The sequence below is a fragment of the Scyliorhinus torazame genome, chromosome 7, assembly GCF_047496885.1.
Source record: "Scyliorhinus torazame isolate Kashiwa2021f chromosome 7, sScyTor2.1, whole genome shotgun sequence".
Classification (NCBI taxonomy): domain Eukaryota; kingdom Metazoa; phylum Chordata; class Chondrichthyes; order Carcharhiniformes; family Scyliorhinidae; genus Scyliorhinus; species Scyliorhinus torazame.
Window position 1 is genome coordinate 281,273,582 of NC_092713.1, and position 15,940 is coordinate 281,289,521.

Here is a 15,940-nt window from a genome sequence, read left to right on the forward strand (position 1 = left end):
AGTTCAAGAAAGTGCTTCAGCACCATCTTCCAAGGACAATTAGTGATGTGCAATAAGTACGGGCCTTGCCAGAGATTCCCATAATTCCTTGACTGAAGAAGAAATGATCGTAATTCATATTAAATTTCTGTAGCAGCCTTGTTTTATAAGATGATGATTTGTGTCATGATGGGTAACTTTGTGTTAAGCATCGTTTGGTGAAGCTCAGGAACCTCACTCTGGCATGGCAGTCACTGCTGCTGTATTTTCTGCAGAGGAAGGCTGTGGGCTGTGAAGGTTTACTTTTGCTGGTCTCTATTTTCCCTGTGCTCCCTTCTCGGTCTGCTGAGTGTTTTGTTTTTGCTTACCTCTTCCAATGCCCTTCTAGACTGTTAGCTTCCAGAGGTTACTGTCATCAACAACTGTCTCCCAGTTGGCGGTGCCAACATCTGCCATCATCAAATCTCGCTTGAAGGTTTCCTTTTGGAAGAGGTATCGACATCTAGTAGGTCATGAACCAGTGGCCATTTCAACATCAAGAAGGACCTTGGATAAATGGTCAACATCCATCTGATGAATGTGGCTGAGCCAGAGTAGATGTTGTTACCTTAGCAATGAATGTATGTTGAAAGAATTAGCACACTCCAGGACCTCAGAATTGGTGACCATGTCCTGGCAAGAGATGCTGAGGATACATCAGAGACAGAAAAGTTGGAAATTGTTCATATTAATTCATATCGATTTAACTATTTCATTGAAATTGTTACAACTATGAGGTGTATAAGATTATAAGTTTTGGAACTGTATCTTTTTGTTGATAGGACTATTATATTTTGGAGCTGGATCTTTAAATGTAGGCACAGTAAGAAGTCTTACAACACCAGGTTAAAGTCCAACAGGTTTGTTTTGAATCATTAGCTTCACCTGAGGAAGGAGCTGAGCTCCGTAAGCTAGTGATTTGAAACAAACCTGTTGGACTTGAACCTGGTGTTGTAAGACTTCTTACTGTGCCCACCCCAGTCCAACGCCGGCATCTTCACAGCATGGCTTTAAATTTAAGGTAAATGAAGGAGGTCATGTGACCGGCTCTGCATTCTGCCTGACAATAAGCCCGGTTGGTTTGATTGTTGGAGATCAAATGAGGGCTTACTGATAACATGATGCAAAATATTGATATTTGGAGACAATAGCAGCAGTCTCTTAGTATACTATGACTCGATGCCGAGTCTCCCAAGGTCCTAGAAAGTTGTTGTAGGTATTAAGTACAAACGGTTGTGCTATGAACTATCCATTTACTTCTAAGATGAAAGGGAGTTGGGATCAAATGTAGTTAAATCAGTGGCGGCACAATGGTACAGTGGTTAGCACTGCTGCCTCATGGCACTGAGGATCCAGGTTTGAACCCGGCCCCGGGTCACTGTCCGTGTGGAGTTTGCACATTCTCCCCGTGTTTGCATAGGTCTCACCCCCACAACCCAAAGGTGTGCAGGCTTGGTGGATTGGCCATGCTAAATTGCCCCTTAATTGGGGAAAAAAAGAATTGGGTACTTTAAATTAAAACAAAGAAAAAAAATAGTTAAATAGTATTTCTACCTAGATAGAAAACAAGTATGTTTCATGTTGTCATGGGGAAAAGTGCAGAGGAAGCCATTTTTGAGATCTGGTTACACAGACAGATGGCGATTTTGTTTTGTGCAGTCATTTGAGAGGCAGAGCACAGAAGTTGGAGGCAGTCTTGTACCTGAAGCAGAGGAAATGCTGACCCTATTGTTCATCATGCAGAATGCGGGTAGGAGTTTGCACACAAATTGAAAAGACGGAGTTCAGGAGTATTTAAAAGAGGCTGGCAGAGTTGCCTAGCGTGGGGTAGAAAGAAATAATCTACCCCCACAGTGAAAGCCAGTTCTGGGATCAGAAGATACCCGGCTAGGAAAATAAAAAAAAGCAAGCCATCTGGGAATAATTTTAGACTGGATCCCGGAGGATAAAGTGTCCATTTAAGAGACAATGTAATGTATAATTGTAGTGGGACATTTTTGGTCATGCTAAAAGTTAAACTGGGAATTTACCTTCTGTAGTTTAAAGTATAAATTGCCTACAAAAAGTAAAAATTGTTCAGTCGACTGTATTTTTCCCATTTGTTACAGTAAAAGTTTTCAAACGTGAAGTCTTCATTCTTTCAGCTGTTGACTGGAAGTTTGAATTTCTCTTTAAAGGTTATCGGTTTCTACAGAGATGACAAAATGAATACAGGTATATTTATGATAGTAAAATAGATTATACCTATGAACAAACAGGGGGGGGGGGGGGGGGAGTTGTTTGCAGTTACAGATAATCTGCAAACCAATTTGGGGGCGTGTTCCTTTACAGTGTCAGAAACTTTCACTGACCCAAATCCAGCGAGGTTCTCTCCAGAGTTTGAGCCGCAGTAGTTGGCTTGTAATTGAAAACTTTGAGATCTGTAATTTCAGGGGAGCGTTGCATTAGCGGGGCAACCTCTCCAGCCACCGGCATTCATTATTCACACTCTGGCAATTAATCATCTCCGGGGAATTAATCCAGCAAAAAAGAATTGAAATGCAACTGGGCGCAGTTCACCCGCCAAGCTGGGGTGCAGTCCGGAGCTGGATGTTCTCGCCGTGACAGTCTGCACGTAAAGTGCTTACGCGAGGGAGACGAGGAGGAGCTGAAGGTTTTAAACAAGACTCCAGTTTATGTCATAACAGAGGGCGGGTGCTGCACAGTACAATCAGCCCTTTCTTCTTCCTCTGATCGGGGACACCGAACTCTGTCTGTGTTTAATCCGTGCTCCTTGGCTGTGACTTAGAAAGACACCCGGACGATGGTCGCCTCTTCCGGGCACACACTATTCGCCTTTTCTCAGCCACGGTCGAAGTTTGCAGACGCGAAGACGGGGCTCGGCTCCTTCCTTTTGTTTCCTCGGAAGAGCTGAAAACAGAAGGGCGAAGATGCCGAACTGATATGGATTTGAGAGAGGAGGGCGACAGAGGGGCAAATTCCGCTTTGTTTGGGGGAAGAGGTAAGATAACTGAGGCTTTCTGCGTTTTAAGCCTTTCTTTCTGACGCCCCACCAGGACCCTGCTCAAAGACTGAACACAAAGGAGGTAGAAGCCTCCCAAAAGGACCCGAGCGCCTTCTCCGGGTCTATTTCTATGTATCGATTGCAAATCAAGCCTTCGACTCCCATGTACTGACTGCAATATGCAAGAGTATATTTTATATAGCATCCAAATTCTATTTTATTACTTCATTTGAACTGTTAAAAAGTGAATTAATTTAAAGTGCAGTACCAAAGAGATGGGATTTCTTGCTTTCTAACTGTTTACAAGGTGTGATGAGGAAGAGTTTTAAAAATGGATCATGTTTTGGATGTTAAGCTGGTTAGAATCATTTGTTAATAAATTGGGCGGAGGGGGAGTGGGAATCTTGGGGCCTGGCCTGTAATTCGTCACAAGTATTTACTGTCTGAACGCTCAACTCTTCTCTGGTTTGTCGAGTTTAAAGTGACTTTTATTGAGAGAATTGTTTCTGCTTCCTGTTTAAGGGCAGGCAGTGGACAGTGTTTGCAGTTTATCAGAATACTCATTAATAACAAGGACGCAGTTGCTCAAACAGTACCCGTCACAAAGTTATTTGGACATGTTCAATAATACTATGGCAATATTTTTTTCCCTGTCCCATCTCAGAGCCAAACACAGACCATATACAGCTGTACCTCTCTTTCTCTCTCCCTCACACAACCTAAACTTTTTCAAACACGGCTTGTCTGGGCCCAGTTAACTAAGCAGAGGCTGTGTTTTTGCATGGGCCACAGCGTGACATTGTTCATATTCAAATAAAGGCAAAATACTGCAGATGATGGGAATCTGAAATAAAAATGAAAGTGCTGGAAATACTCAGCAGGTCTGGCAGCATCCGTGATTTTCTGGTGACCGGAGGTGGCCAGCCACTGGTCAGCGGCCAGAGGTGGCCCCATTGGTCAGCGACGGAATCTTCCAGTCCTGCCGATGTCTACGGGGCTTTGCGTGCCCCATACCCTGTGGGGTGACCATCGGCACTGGAAGATCATACCAGCGGGAAGGGCCAGAAACATTTGGTCAATACTTCGAGTTTGATGCGACCATCAATTCACTCGAGACATGAGTAGAAATAAACTGTGGCTTTAATCAACTAGAACAGTGCCTGCCTGCGACTGATCTAACACTGAGAACCACCTACAAGTCGACTGCTCTTTTTACCTCCCTTCAAGGGGAGGAGCCATGAGCGGAGCCCATACAGGCCCCAACATGTTCCCTTCTGGATAATGCCATACAATGGCCCATAGGTGGAGCCCACAAGGGCAACAGCATAGCACAGATACAAATACAAGGGCAACAGCATAGCACAGATACAATGGTGGATTAATGATATAATACATTCACCACATTCACCCCCTGTTAAAAAAATGAAGTCCGGCGGGGGTGATGGTTTCATAGGTTCAGCCAGTCCGGCGCACTGATTGTGCGCTGTGATCACCGAAGCTCTGGCGTTGTTGCTGGCCCGGGTGTCGAACTCATCCGTGCTGGCATCAGTAGTAAGGGCGCCGGTGCGGGTACAGACGTGGACTCCGGGAGCATCTCTTCTGGAGCTTCATTCCTGCGGATCGGTGAAGGGGGGATGGCGGGCGGGAGGGAGCGCGGGAGCCATATAGGGGCGGGGGCGTTAGTCATGGTAGGTTGGCCGGGATAGGGTGGAGTGGCGGTGGTGGAACCGGCGGGCGCCAGGTCCCGGAGGGAGACCGTATCCTTTTGGCCATCGGTGTTCAATATATGTGTACTGGGGTTTGGAATGTAGGAGCTGGACCCTCTCTACCAGAGGGTCGGACTTATGGCTCCTGACGTGTTTTCTGAGTAGGATGGGCCCCGGTGTCTTCAGCCAGGATGGAAGCGAGGCCCCTGAGACGGATCTCCTGGGAAAAACGAATAGGCGGTCATGAGGGGTTTCGTTTGTGGCCGTGCAAAGTAGGGACCTAATAGAGTGGAGTGCATCGGGAAGGACCTCCTGCCAGTGGGAAACTGGGAGACTCCTAGACCGCAGGGTCAGTAGGACGGTCTTCCAGACCATCGCGTTCTCCCTCTCCACCTGCCCATTTCCCCTGGGGTTATAACTGGTAGTCCTGCTCGAGGCGATGCCCTTACTGAGCAGGTACTGATGCAGTTCGTCGCTCATAAACGACAAGCACCGGTCACTGTGGACATAATTGGGGAAACCAAACAGGATGAAGACACTATGTAGGGCTTTAATGACGGTGGACGTCGTCATGTCGGGGCAAGGGATTGCAAAGGGGAAGCGGGAGAACTCATTAATAATGTTGAGGAAATATGTATTGCGGTTATTGGAGGGGAGGGGCCCTTTGAAATCGATACAGAGGCGCTGAAAGGGCCGGGAAGCCTTCACCTGGTGGGCCTTATCTGGTCGATAGAAGTGCGGTTTACACTCCGCACAGATCTGGCAGTCCCTGGTCATGGCTCTGACCTCCTCGGTGGAGTAGGGCAGGTTGCGGGCCTTGATGTAGTGGATAAGCCGGTTGACCCCCGGGTGGCAGAGGTCATCGTGGATAGCCCGTAGTCGGTCATCTTGCACGCTGGAACATTTGCCGCGGGGCAGGGCATCTGGGGGCTCGTTGAGCTTTCCAGGACGATATACTATATCGTAATTATAGGTGGAGAGTTCGATCCTCCACCTCCAGATCATATCATTCTTGATTTTGCCCCGCTGCGTATTATCGAACATGAAGGCTACAGATTGTTGGTCGGTGACGAGGGTAAACCTCCTACGAGGTAGTGCCTCCAGTGCCGTACGGCTTCCACGATAGCTTGAGCCTCGTTTTCGACCGAGGAGTGGTGAATTTCGGAGGTGGTGAGGGTGCGCCAAAAAAACGCTACCGGTCTGCCTGCTTGATTGAGGGTAGCGGCGAGAGCGATCTCTGATGCGTCGCTCTCCACCTGGAAGGGGATGGACTCATCCAATGTGCGCATCACGGCTTTGGCGATGTCCGCCTTGATGCAGCTGAAAGCCTGGCGGGCCTAAGTTGCCAGTGGGAAGATGGTGGCCTTAATTAGTGGGCGGGCTTTGTCCGCATAGTTGGGGACCCACTGGGCATAATATGAAAAGAACCCGAGGCACCTCTTCAGGGCCTTGGGGGAGGGGGAGTTGCAGGAGGGGGCGCATACGGTCGGGGTCGGGTCCTAGAACCCCGTTTTCCACGACGCAGCCGAGGATGGCCAGTCTGGTTGTGCGGAAAACGCATTTCTCCTTGTACGTGAGGTTAAGGGTTTGGGCATTTTGGAGAAATCTGTGGAGGTTGGCATCGTGGTCCTGCTGATCATGGCCGCAGATGGTGACATTGTCCAAGTACGGAAATGTGGCCCGCAGCCCGTACCGGTCCACCATTCGGTCCACTGTTCTTTGGAACACATTTGGTCCATTGTTCTTCGGAACACCGAGACCCCGTTCGTGACGCCAAAGGGGACCCAGAGGAAGTGGAAAAGGCGGACGTCTACCTCAAAAGCCATGTAGTGGCGGTCCTCCGGGCGGATTGGGATCTGGTGGTATGCAGACTTCAGATTTATCGTGGAGAACACCCAGTAGTGTGCGATCTGGTTAACCATGTCTGCAATCCGGGGAAGGGGGTACGCATCGAGTTGCGTGTACCGGTTTATATTTTGGCTGTAATCTACAACCACCCGGTTCTTTTCCCAGGTCTTGACGACCACCACCTGAGCTCTCCAGGGGCTATTGCTGGCCTCGATGACTCCCTCCCGCAAGAGTCGCTGGACCTCGGACCTGATAAAAGTCCTGTCCTGTATGCTATACCACCTGCTTCTGGTGGCGACTGGTTTTCAGTCGGCGGTGAGGTTTGCGAAGAGTAGGGGAGGGTCAACCTTTAGGGTCGCGAGGCTATATATGGTGAGTGGGGGCAGGGGCCCCCCGAATTTCAGGGTTAGGCCCCTGAGGTTGCATTGGAAATCTAGTCCCAATAGGAGAGGAGCACAGAGGTCTGGGAGCACATATAATTTAAAATTGGCCCCCGTGAGTCGCACGTGCTGTGTGGGCTGGAAGATGGCTGCCGCCACGGATAGCACGAGGCTGCTAACGCGCCTACAGGGGGCGGAGTCGGCAGACACGCTGCCACACTGCGGGGTCTGCGGGCATGTGAGTCTGAGGGTTGGGCCTGCGGTTTAGAGTTCTTGGACCTGGCCAGGCAGACTGTGGCGAAATGTCCTTTTCTCCCACAGTTGCTGCAGTTCGTGTTACGGGCCGGGCCGTGCTGCTGGGGGTGTTGGGACTGGCCGCAGGAATAGCGGGGCAGCCCCCCATGGTGGGCGGGAGGCCACGCAGCACAGGCCTGGGGTAGTCTTTGGTCGGGGGTCCACGAGGGGGTCGCGTGGTCAGCCGGGAACGCGTTAAGGCTCTGGAACGCTGCTTCCAGAGAGGAAGCTAATTTTACCGTCTGATCCAGGCCTGGGGCCCCTTTTTCGAGTAGGCGCTGTCTCACGTAGTTGGACCGGACTCCCACCACGAAGACGTCTCGGGCGGAGCGTTCCATATGTTGAGTGGCCGTAACGGCGTGGTAGTTGCAGCTGCGTGCGAGGACTTTGAGGGCGCGTAGGTAATCTTCTAGCGATTCCCCGGGATGCTGGCGGCGAGTGGTGAGAATGTGTCGCGTGTATACCTCGTTCACAGGCCGTACATAGAGACATTCGAGCATCGCGAGGGCGTCTGCGAGGAGGCCTCGTCGAGTTGAACAGAGATTCGATGGCTCACCTGTGCGTGGAGGAGGCTCAGCTTCTGTTCGTCGGTGACGGAAGGCGTGGAGGCGGCGGCGAGATAGGCCTTGAAACAGCGGAGCCAGTGCGAAAAAATTTCTTTCGCCTCCGCGGCCTGCGGATCGAGTTCCAGTCGGTCAGGTTTGAGGGCCGATTCTATAGTTGCGTTGTAGTTGATTAAATTGATGCAACCGTCAATTCACTCGAGACATGAGTAGAAATAAACTGTGGCTTTAATCAACTAGAACAGTGCCTGCCTGCGACTGATCTAACACTGAGAACCGCCTACAGGTCGACTGCTCTTTATACCTCCCTTCAAGGGGAGGAGCCATGGGCGGAGCCCATACAGGCCCCAACATGTTCCCATATGGATAATGCCATACAATGGCCCATAGGTGGAGCCCACAAGGGCAACAGCTTGGCACAGATACAATTGTGGATTATTGATATAATACATTCACCACAGAGTCCATGATGATTGTTGTTCAGAGATGCCGGTAGGTAGCAGTCAGATGGGCTTTATGCAATTGAAAGTGGGGAAGGGCAGGAAGAACAAAATGGAAGGTCTGGGAAAGGGTTGGGGGCAACATCACGGAAAGGGCATTGTAATGGTTGTAGTAAACACAAGATTGGAAGAAATTGGAGCAGGTGTAGGCCATTCTGCCTCTCCAGCCTGCTCCACCATTATGTAAGATCATGGCCGACCTGATTGAGGCCTTAACTACACTTTCCTGAATGAGTATAAATGGCTGAATAATGAACAGCTCTGTCCAAAACACAGCCACCTTGACAGCACGTCCTCACACTCTGCCTCCTGTAAGGTCTCTCCATTCCATTCTCCCTCTTTCTCTGTCTTCATATCCGCTTCAATGATGCAGCCTCGACACCAGAGCTTCCCCTGAATGTGGTTAATCTTGCCCTCACTGTGTCTGATCAATTTTCGCACTTCTGCTCTGACCACTTTCCCTCCCTCCCGGAATCATGACTGTGATCCCCTTGTCCTCCCTTCCAACGCTACCAGCTTGCACATTCAAAGGATCATCCTCCGCTATTTCCGTCACAATGCTGCACCAAACGCATCTCCCCCTGTCCTGCCAGCCTCTCTCCACCACTTCTCAATCACCTCATCTCCTTCCCAGCCCATTTAAGTCCATTTTCCCAACATCCAAGGCCCGAAACACACCCTCTGGGTGAAAGAGTGATTTACTTATGTCTTTCAATTGACTATACTGTATTTGTTGCTCACAAAGCACTGGGGAAACCAGATTTAATGAGGGCTTTGTAGAACACCTTCACTCAGTCTGCAAACATAACTCTAAGCTTCTGGCTGTTCACCATTTTAATTCACCATCTAGTTTTCACGATCAAATTTTTGTCCTTGGCCTGCTGCAATGGTCCAATGCAGCTAAAGCAAGCTTGAGGAACAGTGTTTCTTCTCCCAATGTGGTACTTTATAGCCTCCTGCACTAAGCCTTGTGTTCAATCATTTCACCATGAGCTTTGTCCCCCATTTTGATTTTGTTCTTTTGCCATGTGCCAGTTCTGATCAAGTTTACCATGTTTCTGCTATTCACACTTACTCTGGACAAATGCTTTGTTTCTTTACTACAACCATTAGCACTTCCTTTGCCTTTTGTTGCAGGACAGCTCAGTGATTTAATGTCGTCCAGCTGATCTCAGACCTTCCATTTTGTTCTTCCTCCCCCTCACCAACCTTCCTTTTTTTTTTAGACAGTGCTGTGTATGCATTGATGTAGTGTTTTACTCCACGTCGTCATTGCAAATGATGGAATTGGCAGCAGCCCGAAGCAGAGATGTTAATCAATCAGTTATTAAAGACAATGATTTTAACAAAAAGAGCCTCACCTTCTCCAAGGCCTGAATTTTACGTTCTGAGGTTGGGTGCATGCTCGACCTGAACAAATGTAAAATAGCGTCAAATGGCATAGGGCGTGTGTCCCGATGTTATCATGCATGCGTGCAATATTGAGGTTGGTGACAGAACATGCGCTGCCGGATCCATGCTTGTCGGCAATTAAAGCACTCATTAAGGCCGTTGACAAGTCTTTTTTAAAATAAATTTAAAGTGCCCAATTCTTTTTTTCAATTAAGGGCAATTTAGCGTGCCACCCAGTGACGGGAACACAGGGTGCACATGAGGCTCTCTGCAGTGGGGTGCAGGGCTCACTCGTGCTTGTCACTGTGTCGCCCGCACCCCCTCTGGGGGACTCCCGGAATCTGGCCCATCATAATTGAAGGTTCTTTTATTTTTCTGCCTCCGTAGATAGTTCAGGCAGTGTCATATTGTACCCTCCCCCTCCACCAACACCCTGACTCCCTCCCTCCACACCACCCTCCTTTCCTCTCTCTCCCCACCACCCCCTTCCTTTCCCTTCTGTTGGTACAGAGGTGAGGGTATCTGATCTCTCCAGCGCAAAGTTAAGTGCTTGTACCGTTTGTTTTTTGTACAACTGTGTTGTGAACTGTTTTAATAATCAGAATATCCAACCCCCCCTCCCCGTACATTGGTACTGAGGGGAGAGTATCCTGTTTCGCCAACACAAAATTAGTGTTTGTACCGTTTCGCCTTGTATATAGAACATAGAACATAGAAAAATACAGCACAGAACAGGCCCTTCGGCCCACGATGTTGTGCCGAACCTTTGTCCTAGATTAATCATAGATTATCATAGAATTTACAGTGCAGAAGGAGGCCATTCGGCCCATTGAGTCTGCACCGTCTCTTGGAAAGGGCACCCCACCCAAGGTCAACACCTCCACCCAACACTAAGGGCAATTTTGGACACTAACGGCAATTTATCATGGCCAATCCACCTAACCTGCACATCTTTGGACTGTGGGAGGAAACCGGAGCACCCGGAGGAAACCCACGCACACACGGGGAGGATGTGCAGACTCCGCACAGACAGTGAACCAAGCTGGAATCGAACCTGGGACCCTGGAGCTGTGAAGCAATTGTGCTATCCACAATGCTACACTATATCATTCTACCGTAATCCATGTACCTATCCAATAGCTGCTTGAAGGTCCCTAATGTTTACGACTCAACTACTTCCACAGGCAGTGCATTCCATGCCCCCACTACTCTCTGGGTAAAGAACCTACCTCTGACATCCCCCCTATATCTTCCACCATTCACCTTAAATTTATGTCCCCTTGTAATGGTTTGTTCCACCTGGGGGAAAAGTCTCTGACTGTCTACTCTATCTATTCCCCTGATCATCTTATAAACCTCTATCAAGTCGCCCCTCATCCTTCTCCGTTCTAATGAGAAAAAGCCTAGCACCCTCAACCTTTCCTCGTAAGACCTACTCTCCATCCCAGGCAACATCCTGGTAAATCTTCTTTGCACCTTTTCCAAAGCTTCCACATCCTTTCTAAAATGAGGCGACCAGAACTGTACACAGTACTCCAAATGTGGCCTTACCAAAGTTTTGTACAGCTGTATCATCGCCTCACGGCTCTTAAATTCAATCCCTCTGTTAATGAACGCTAGCACACCATAAGCCTTCTTCACAGCTCTATCCACTTGAGTGGCAACTTTCAAAGATGTATGAACATAGACCCCAAGATCTCTCTGCTCCTCCACATTGCCAAGAACTCTACCGTTAACCCTGTATTCCGCATTCATATTTGTCCTTCCAAAATGGACTACCTCACACTTTTCACGGTTAAACTCCATCTGCCACTTCTCAGCCCAGCTCTGCATCCTATCTATGTCTCTTTGCAGCCGACAACTGCCCTCCTCACTATCCACAACTCCACCAACCTTCGTATCGTCTGCAAATTTACTGACTCACCCTTCAACTCCCTCATCCAAGTCATTAATGAAAATCACAAACAGCAGAGGACCCAGAACTGATCCCTGCGGTACACCATTGGTAACTGGGCTCCAGGCTGAATATTTGCCATCCACCACCACTCTCTGACTTCTATCGGTTAGCCAGTTTGTTATCCAACTGGCCAAATTTCCCACTATCCCATGCCTCCTTACTTTCTGCAGAAGCCTACAATGGGGAACCTTATCAAATGCCTTACTAAAATTCATGTAGACTACATCCACTGCTTTACCTTCATTCACATGCTTGGTCACCTTCTCAAAGAATTCAATAAGACTTGTAAGGCAAGACCTACCCCTCACAAATCCGTGCTCACTATCCCTAATCAAGCAGTGTCTTTCCAGATGCTCAGAAATCCTATCCTTCAGTACCCTTTCCATTACTTTGCCTACCACCGAAGTAAGACTAACTGGCCTGTAATTCCCAGGGTTATCCCTAGTCCCTTTTTTGAACAGGGGCACGACATTCGCCACTCTTCAATCCCCTGGTACCACCCCTGTTGACAGTGAGGACGAAAAGATCATTGCCAACGGCTCTGCAATTTCATCTCTTGTTTCCCATAGAATCCTTGGATATATCCCATCAGGCCCGGGGCACTTGTCTATCCTCAAGTTTTTCAAAATGCCCAACACATCTTCCTTCCTAACAAGTATTTCCTCGAGCTTACCAGTCTGTTTCACACTGTCCTCTCCAACAATATGGCCCCTCTCATTTGTAAATACAGAAGAAAAGTACTCGTTCAAGATCTCTCCTCTCTCTTCAGACTCAAGACTTCAGACTCTTCAGACAATCTCCCGCTACTGTCCTTGATCGGACCTATCCTCGCTCAAGTCATTCTCATATTTCTCACATATGTGTAAAAGGCCTTGGGGTTTTCCTTGATCCTACCTGCCAAAGATTGTTCATGCCCTCTCTTAGCTCTCCTAATCCCTTTTTACTGTTTTAATAAAAAGATATGGCCAATCCACCTACCCTGCACATCATTTGGGTTTTGGGAATGAGACCCACGCAGACACGGGGAGAATGTGCAAACTCCACACGGACCACGGACAATGACCTGGGGCCAGGATCGAACTCGGGTCCTCAGCACCGTGAAAGGCCATTGACAAGTCTGTTGAATGCGATTTTACGTTGCTCGGCATGATTGCATGGGAAAACCAGCTGGGCAGCAAATGCATTTTCATCAACTTCTCAACCAAGGGAGGGATAAAAGGCCCCGGGACCACTCTCAGTGCTTCCTCCAAGTGCTGATTCATCAGCTGACTGGGCTGAGGCTTTTATGTGGTAATTTGCCCATGTTCTTTGCCCATTTTTGACCTGAAGCCATGAGACAATGTTGAGGACTTCCAGGCCAACTCCCGGAAGGTATGTGATCCCCTACAGTGCAGACTTTGTTTGCACTGAGTGCTGAATTTGGGGCATTTTGAGTGCTATAGTAAGAGTTTGGTGACCGAGGGAGTTAGGTGAGGAGGGAGTAAGGTGCTCCTTTCATTTTGTTTCCGACATTTCCGCAAAGAGTGAGAAGAGAGCCAGGAGTTTACAGAAAGTGTAGCTGACTGGGAGCAGAGTCGGAGGGCGGAGATCTAGTTAGTCCACAGGGCAGCTATATTCTGTCAGGTAAGAGGGGATGGAGGCTAGGCCAGTTGCATGCTCCTCCTGTAGTATGTGGGCGGTGAGGGATACCACCGGTGTCCCCGCTGACTATACCTGCGGGAAGTGCACCCAACTTCAGCTCCTCAAAGACCGTGTTAGGGAACTGGAGCTGAAGATGGATGAACTTCGGATCATCCGGGAGGCAGAGGGGGTGATTGAGAAGAGTTACAGGGAGGTAACCACACCCAAGGTACAGGACAAGAATAGCTGGGTTACAGTCAGGGGGAAAAAAACAAACAGGCAGACAGTGCAGGGATCCCTCGTGGCCGTTCCCCTTCAAAACAAGTATACCATTTTGGATGCTGTTGGGGTGATGACCTACCGGGGGAAGGCCCTAGCGGCCAGGTCTCTGGCACTGAGTCTGGCTCTGGGGCTCAGAAGGGAAGGAGGGAGAATAGAAAAGCAATAGTTGTAGGAGATTCAATGGTTAGGGGAATAAATAGGAGATTCTGTGGTCGCGAGCGAGACTCCCGGAAGGTATGTTGCCTCCCGGGTGCCAGGGTCAGGGATGTCTCGGATCGTGTCTTCAGGATCCTTAAGGGGGAGGGGGAGCAGCCAGAAGTCGTGGTGCACATTGGTACCAACGACATAGGTAGGAAAAGGGGTGTGGAGGTAATAAACAAGTTTAGGGAGTTAGGCTGGAAGTTAAAAGCCAGGACAGACAGAGTTGTCATCTCTGGTTTGTTGCCGGTGCCACGTGATAGCGAGGCTAGGAATAGGGAGAGAGTGCAGTTGAACACGTGGCTGCAGGAATGGTATAGGAGGGAGGTCTTCAGGTATTTGGATAATTGGAGCGCATTCTGCGGAAGGTGGGACCTGTACAAGCAGGACGGGTTGCATCTGAACCAGAGGGGCACCAATATCCTGGGAGGGAGGTTTTCTAGTACTCTTTGGGAGGGTTTAAACTAATTTGGCAGGGGAATGGGAACCGGATTTGTAGTCCAGCAACTAAGGTAGCCGATATTCAGGACGCCAAAGAGTGCAGTGAGGCAGTGGGGAAGGGAACACTGACAAAGGAGAGAACTTGCAGGCACGGAGATGGGTTGAAGTGTGTATACTTCAACGCAAGAAGCATCAGGAATAAGGTGGGTGAACTTAAGGCATGGATTAGTACTTGGGACTACGATGTGGTGGCCATCACGGAAACTTGGATAGAAGAGGGGCAGAAATGGTTGTTGGAGGTACCTGGTTATAGATGTTTCAATAAGATTAGGGAGGGTGGTAAAAGAGGTGGGGGGGGGTGGTGGCATTGTTAATTAGAGATAGTATAACAGCTGCAGAAAGGTAGTTCGAGGAGTATCACCCTAATGAGGTAGTATGGGTTGAAGTCAGAAATAGGAAAGGAGCAGTCACCTTGTTAGGAGTTTTCTATAGGTCCCCCAATAGTAGCAGAGACGTGGAGGAACAGATTGGGAAACAGATTTTGGAAAGGTGCAGAAGTCACAGGGTAGTAGTCATGGGTGACTTTAACTTCCCAAATATTGAGTGGAAACTCTTTAGATCAAATAGTTTGGATGGGGTGGTGTTTGTGCAGTGTGTCCAGGAAGCTTTTCTAACACAGTATGTAGATTGTCTGACCAGAGGAGGGGCAATATTGGATTTAGTACTTGGTAATGAACCAGGGCAAGTGATAGATTTGTTAGTGGGGGAGCATTTTGGAGATAGTGACCACAATTCTGTGACTTTCACTTTAGTAATGGAGAGGGATAGGTGCGTGCAACAGGGCAAGGTTTACAATTGGGGGAAGGGTAAATACGATGTTGTCAGAAAAGAATTGAAGTGCATAAGTTGGAAACATAGGCTGTCAGGGAAGGACACAAGTGAAATGTGGAACTTGTTCAAAGAACAGGTACTACGTGTCCTTGATATGTATGTCCCCGTCAGGCAGGGAAGAGATGGTCGAGTGAGGGAACCATGGTTGACAAGAGAGGTTGAATGTCTTGTTAAGAGGAAAAAGGAGACTTATGTAAGGCTGAGGAAACAAGGTTCAGACAGGGCATTGGAGGGATACAAGATAGCCAGGAGGGAACTGAAGAAAGGGATGAGGAGAGCTAAGAGAGGGCATGAACAATCTTAGGCGGGTAGGATCAAGGAAAACACCAAGGCCTTTTACACATATGTGAGAAATATGAGAATGACTAGAGCGAGGGTAGGTCCGATCAAGGACAGTAGCGGGAGATTGTGTATTGAGTCTGAAGAGGTAGGAGAGGTCCTGAACGAGTACTTTTCTTCTGTATTTACAAATGAGAGGGGCGATATTGTTGGAGAGGACAGTGTGAAACAGACTGGTAAGCTCGAGGAAATACTTGTTAGGAAGGAAGATGTGTTGGGCATTTTGAAAAACTTGAGGATAGACAAGTCCCCCGGGCCTGATAGGATATATCCAAGGATTCTATGGGAAGCAAGAGATGAAATTGCAGAGCCGTTGGCAATGATCTTTTCGTCCTCACTGTCAACAGGGGTGGTACCAGGGGATTGGAGAGTGGTGAATGTCGTGCCCCTGTTCAAAAAAGGGACTAGGGATAACCCTGGGAATTACAGGCCAGTTAGTCTTACTTCGGTGGTAGGCAAAGTAATGGAAAGGGTACTGAAGGATAGGATTTCTGAGCATCTGGAAAG

The 15,940-nt window shown here is 48.6% G+C and overlaps 1 protein-coding gene across 1 annotated transcript in view; it reads left to right on the forward strand.

Annotated features, from left to right (window-relative positions):
* Nucleotides 1-2,708: 2,708 nt before the first annotated feature.
* Nucleotides 2,709-15,940, forward strand: part of LOC140427069 (cyclin-I-like) — a 61,994-nt gene continuing 48,762 nt past the window's right edge. The window contains exon 1 of the mRNA XM_072512546.1: nucleotides 2,709-3,019. The gene's annotated coding sequence lies outside the window, so the exon portion shown is untranslated. The remainder of the gene's footprint in view (nucleotides 3,020-15,940) is intronic.